Raw genomic sequence first — 6,526 nt, 5'->3', positions numbered from 1 at the left:
CTCATTTTTCATTTATATTCCTTTAAATAACTCTGCTTAGAAATTTTCTTATACACCTGCACTGTCCAACATGGTAGCTACTAGCATTATGTGACTACTGATTGGAAGAGTAGGGTTGCAAGCAAACCAGATTTTAAGAACTTAGATGAGAGACATCAGTGAAAATAACAGAGTAAGGAACACCTAAATTCTTCTGCGCTAAAAGTGCACCTAAAAACTGGCAAAAACTGTCAGAATCAACTTTTTCAGAACTCTGGACAGTAATCAAAAGCTTGAAGCAGCTTGGGGGACTTTCCTGGTGGTACAATGGTTAAGAATCCGCCTGCCAATGCAGGGAACACGGGTTCGTGCCCTGGTCCAGGAAGATCCCACATGCCGTGGAGCAGCGAAGCCCGTGTGCCACAGCTACTGAGCCTGTGCTCTAGAGCCCGTGAGCCACAACTACTGAGCCCGCATGCCACAACTACTGAATCCCACGTGCCTGCAGCCCATACTTCACAACAAGAGAAGCCACCGCAATGAGAAGCCCACGTACCGCAACAAAGAGTAGCCCCCGCTCACTGCAACCAGAGAAAGCCCGCACACAGCAATGAAGACCCAACGCAGCCAAAAATAAATAAATGAAATAAATTTAAAAACAAACAAACAAACAGACTTCTCATTAGACTTGGAATAGAAAGGAACTTCCTCAACATGAAAAAGAGAATCTACAGAAACCCTAAGTTAGCGTCACATTTAATGGTGAAAAACTGAATAGTTTCCCCCTAAGATCAGGAACAAGATAAGGATATATGCTCTCCCCATTTCTGTTCAATATTATATTAGAGGTACTGGCCACTGGTGTCAGGCAAGAAGAAAAGAAAGAAAGCAGCCGGGTTGGAGAAGTAAAACTGTCTATTTGCAGACAATACAATTGCCTATGTAGAAATCCAATGGAATTAGAAAAAAAGCAACTGAAACTAATAAGTGGGTTTAGCGAAGTTGAAGGATACAAGATTAATATATAAAAATTGCATTTCTGTATTCTAACAGTGAAAATGAGAATTTTAAATTAATAAAATGTCACTTACTAAAACATAAAATATGTGAAATACTTGGGGATAAATCTGACAAAATATGTGAAAGTCCTTTACACTGGAAACGAGAAAACACTGCTGAGAGAAATTAAAGAAGACCTAAATAAAAATAAATGATAGACCTTCATGGGTTGAAGAAAACACTGTTAACATATCAGTTGTCCCCAAGTTGATCTATAGAAACTATTCAATCACAATAAAAAATCCAGTACTCTTTTTTATGCAAACTGACAAGCTGATTCTAAAATTTGTATGGAAATACACAGGACTTAGAATAGGCAAAACAACTTTGAAAAAGAAGAGCAAAGTCAAAGGGTTTACTTTACCTGATTCAAGACGTATTCTAAAGCCACAGTAATCAAGACAGGGTGGCATTGGCATAAAGATTGACAGATAAATGGAGCAGAGTCCAGAAATAGAACCATATGGATACGGACCAGTGATTCTTTAACAGCTTTATAAATATAATTTACAAGCCATACTCTTCACCCATTTAAAGTGTACAGTTCATTGTTTTTTAGTAAGTTCACAGGGTTATGCAGTGATCCCCGCTATCTATGGAAATTTTTTTTGTTTTTTGTTTTGTTTTGTTTTGGCCACACAGCACAGCATGCACGATCTTAGTTCCCTGACCAGGGACTGAACCCGTGCCCCCTGCAGTGGTAGTACAGAGTCCTAACCATTGGACCACCAGGGAATTCCCATCTATGGAACATTTTTGTCCACTGAAAAAGAAACCCTCTACTTATTAGCAATCACTCCCCATTTCCCCTGCTACCTTCCCCTTAACCCTAAGCAACCACTAATCTACTTTCGTCTCTCCAGGTTTGCTTATTCTGGACATTTGGCATAAACAGAATCATATAATATTTGATCTTCTGTGGCTGTCTTCTTTCACTTTGCATAATTTTTTCAAGGTCCATCTATATTATACCATGCATCAGTACTCCATTCTTTATGATTGCTGAATAATATTGTATCATGAGGATATATCACATTTTCTTTATTCATTCATCAGTTGATGGACACCGGGTTGTTCCTACTTTTTGGCTACTATGAATAGTGCTGCCATGGACATTTGTGTACAAATTTTTGTGTACATATGTTTTCATTTCTCTTGGATATATATGTAGGGGGTGTAATTATTGAACATATTTCACTTTTTAAAGGACCTGCAAAACTGTTTGCCAAAACAGCCAAAAACTTTTACATTCCCACCAGCGTTATATTAAGGTTCCAGTTTCTCCATATCCTGCCAACACTTGTTATTGCTTGTCTTTATTATATCCATTGTAATAAAAGTGAAGTGGTATATCTTTTTTTTTAATTGTGGTAAAATATATATAACATAAAATATGCCATTTTAAGTATACAATTTAGTGGCATTAATTACATTCACAATGTTTTGCAACCATTCCACTATCTATTTCCAAAACTTTTCCATGACCCCAGTCAGAAACTCTGTACCCATTAGGCAATAAAATCCCATTCCCCTTGCTCCCAGCCCCTGGCAACCTCTAATATACTTTCTCTTGCAATTAATTTGCCCATTTTAGATATTTTATACAAGTGAAATCATACATTTTTTGCCTTTTTATCTCTGGTTTATTTCACTTAGCATAATGTTTTCAAAATTTATCCATGGTATGGCACGTATTAGCTGTCATGCCTTTTTATGGCTAAATACTATTCCACTATATGTCTATACCACCTCTTGTTTACCCATTCACCTCTTGATGAACACTTGAATTCTTTCTACCTTTTGGATATTGTGAATAATGCTACAGTAATTATTATCATATAAGAATGTGTTTGAGTTCCTGTTTTCAATTGCTTTGGATATATACCTAGGAGTAGAATTACAGGATCATCTGGTAATTGTATTTTTAATTTTTTGAGAAACCCCCAAACTGTTTTCCACAGTGGCTTAGCTATTTTACATTCCCAGCAGCAATGTGCAAGATTTCCAATCTCTCCACATTCCCATCAACATTTTTAATTTTCTGGTTATTATTGTTTTTCAGTTTTGTTTTTATTATTATAGCCATCCTAGTAGGTGTGAAGTGGTATCTCATTGTGGTTTTGATTTACATTTCCCTAATGATTAATGATGTTGAGCATCTTTTCATGTGTTATCAACCATTTATAAATCTTCTTTAGATGAATATATTTTCAAATCATTAGCTCATTTTTTTTAATTAATTTATTTATGGCTGCATTGGGTCTTCGTTTCTGAGTAGGGGTTTTCTCTAGTTGGGGCGAGCAGGGGCTATTCGTTGTTGTGGTGCACAGGCTTCTCATTGTGGTGGCTTGTCGTTGCAGAGCACGGGCTCTAGGCTCATGGACTTCAGCAGTTGTGGCATGCGGGCTTCAGTAGTTGTGGCTCGTGGAGTCTAGAGCACAGGCTCAGTAGTTGTGGCCCACAGGCTTAATTGCTCTGCAGCATGTAGGATCTTCCCAGACTAGGCCTTGAACCCGTGTCCCCTGCATTGGCAGGCAGATTCTTAACCACTATGCTACCAGGGAAGCCCTTTAGCCCATTTTTTAATTGGCTTATGTCTTGTTATTAAGTTGTTAATTTTTTTCGTATATTCTGGGTGGAATTCCTTTTCAGAAATATGATCTGCACATTTTTTCTTCCATTCTGTAGGTTGTCTTTTCACTTTCTTGTTGGCATTATTTGTAGCACAGAAGATTCTAATTTTGATTTTTTGGGGGGCCAAGTTGCATGGCTTGCCAGATCTTAGTTCCCCAACCAGGGGTCAAACCCTGTGGCCCCTGCAGTGGAAACTTGGAGTCCTAACCACTGGACTGCCAGGGAATTCCCAGAAGATTCTAATTTTGATGTAGCCCAATTTATCTATTTTTTTCTTTTGTCACTTGTGCTTTTGGTGTCATACCTAAGAAATTATTGCCTAACCCAAGGTCACAAATATTTACTTTTCATTTTATTATAAGCTTTTTTTAGTTTTAGCTCTTACATTTAGGTCTATGAGTTATTTTGAGTTAATTTCTGTGTATGGTGTGAGGTAGGGGCTTCACCTTCATTCTTTATATATGAATATCCAGTTGTTGCAGCACTATTTGTTGAGAAGATTATTCTCTCAACAAATAGTAAATTATCTTGTAACCCTTGTCAAAAAACAAATGATGATAATTGTACATGTTTATTTCTGAAATTTTATTTCTATGGCAACAGACTTTTGTTAAAAGTCCAAAAGCAATTTGGTGGAGAAAGAATAGGTTTTTTCAACAAATGAGGCTGGAATAAGTAACACCATAGATAGTCCTATGCCAAAAAACCAAACAAACAAACCAAAAAAGAAAAATTAAAAAACCTTCAATCCATATCTCACAATCTATATCTTGCATATCTCGTACACAAAAATTATCTCAAAATTTGCCATTTACCTATATATAAAGCCTAAAACTATGAAACTTCTACAAAAGAAACAGGAGAAAATCGTTGTGGTCAATTATACAAAGAAAAAGATTTAGGTATGACACCATAAGCATAATCCCCAAAAGGAAAATCAATAATTTGGACTTTATCAAAATTAAAAGTTCTGGGAGTTCCCTGGTGGCCTAGTGGTTAAGATTTGGTGCTGTCACTGCCATGGCCCATATACGATCCCTGGTTAGAGAACTGAAATCCCACAAGCTGCACAGCCAAAATATTAAAAAAAAAATAAAAAAGCTCTGCTCTTCAAAGGACACTGTTAAGAGAATGAAAAGATAAGCCCCAGAATGGAAAAATATATTTTCAAAACACATATCTGATAAAGGACTTGCATCAAGAATATATAACAAGCTCTTTGTTATGCTCAATAAAAAAGCCATTTTTATAAATAGAGAAATATCTGAACACACACTTCATCAAATAAGCACATGAAAAGATGCTCAGCATCACTGGTAATTAAGAGAATGCAAATTAAAATCAGAAATAGATACCTCTTCACACCTATTAGAATCAATAGAATTTTTTTTTAATTTATTTATTTTTGGCTGTGTTGGGTCTTCGTTGCTGCACGGAGGCTTTCTCTAGTTGCCACAAGCGGGAGCTACTCTTTGTTGCGGTGCACAGGCTTCTCATTGTGGTGCCTTCTCTTGTTGCATACCACAGGCCCTAGACGCACGGACTTCAGTAGTTGTGGCACACAGGCTGAGTAGTTGTGGTTCACGGCCTCTAGAGCACAAGCTCAGTAGTTGTGGCGCACGGGCTTAGTTGCTCTGTGGCATGTGGGATCTTCTCGGACCAGGGCTCGGACCCATGTTCCCTGCATCGGCAGGCGGATTCTTAACCACTGCGCCACCAGGGAAGCCCCTAGAATCAATAGAATTTTTAAAACTGACCGTATCAAGTATACGTGAAGATGTGGAGGAACTGGGACTCTCATACACAGCTGGTTGGAATATAAAATGGTGCAACCAGGGCTTCCCTGGTGGCGCAGTGGTTGAGAGTCCGCCCGCCGATGCGGGGGACACGGGTTCGTGCCCCGGTCCAGGAAGATCCCACATGCCCTGGAGCAGCTCGGCCCGTGAGCCATGGCCGCTGAGCCTGCGCGTCCGGAGCCTGTGCTCTGCAACAGGAGAGGCCGCAGCGGTGAGAGGCCCGCGTACCGCAAAAAAAAAAAAAAAAAAAAAAGCTAAACGTGAAGTTATCGTCTAACCCAGCAATTTCACTTCTACATAACTGTCCAAAAGAAATAAAAACATGTTCCACACAAAGAATGCTCCAGAGCACCATTATTCAAAATAGCCAAAAATCAGAAGCAACTCAGATGTCCATCAACTGATCAATGGATAAACAAATATGCTGTATCCATACAATGGAATATTATTCGGCCATAAAAAGGAATCAAGTACTGATAGATGCTACGACATGAATGAACCTCAAAATATTTATGCTAAGTGAAAGAGCCATCACAGAACACCACATATTATATGACCCCATTGATACAGAAAGTCCAGAATAGGAAATTCTATAGAGATTGAAAGTAGATGAGCAGTGGACTAGGCCTAAGTGTAGGGGAGAATGGGAAGTGACTGCTTATGGGTACAAGTTTTCTGTTGGGGATGATGAAAACTTCTAAAATTAGATTACATGATTGCACAACTCTATAAATATACTAAAAAACATTGAATCATATGCTTTAACATGTGAACTTTATGGTATGTAAATTATATCTCAAAAAAACTGTGAAAAATTACATATATGGCTGGCATTCTATTTCTGTTGGACAGTGCTGTTTCAGAGAAACACAGCTTGGTGCAAAATATGGGCCAAAGGTAAATAGGAGGACATAGTGGTGCTCATTATGCGCCTTCCCTGCATATGTTAAGTGTTCTACAAATATTTGCTCATTGTTAACATAGGACAAATGCTGCAGGCAATAACAATATATTAGAGGTAATTTTTTGACCCCAGGATTTTTTAAAACTATCATGTG

General features: G+C 38.1%; 1 non-coding gene across 1 annotated transcript; it reads right to left on the bottom strand.

The window, feature by feature from the left end:
- Positions 1-1,700: 1,700 nt before the first annotated feature.
- TRNAG-ACC (transfer RNA glycine (anticodon ACC)) lies at positions 1,701-1,773 on the bottom strand. The gene has a single exon. It is a non-coding gene; the product is annotated as a tRNA-Gly (tRNA).
- Positions 1,774-6,526: the final 4,753 nt, after the last annotated feature.

Source organism: Globicephala melas, chromosome 16 (assembly GCF_963455315.2).
Source record: "Globicephala melas chromosome 16, mGloMel1.2, whole genome shotgun sequence".
NCBI lineage: Eukaryota > Metazoa > Chordata > Mammalia > Artiodactyla > Delphinidae > Globicephala > Globicephala melas.
This window is presented reverse-complemented; position numbering and strand designations above follow the sequence as displayed.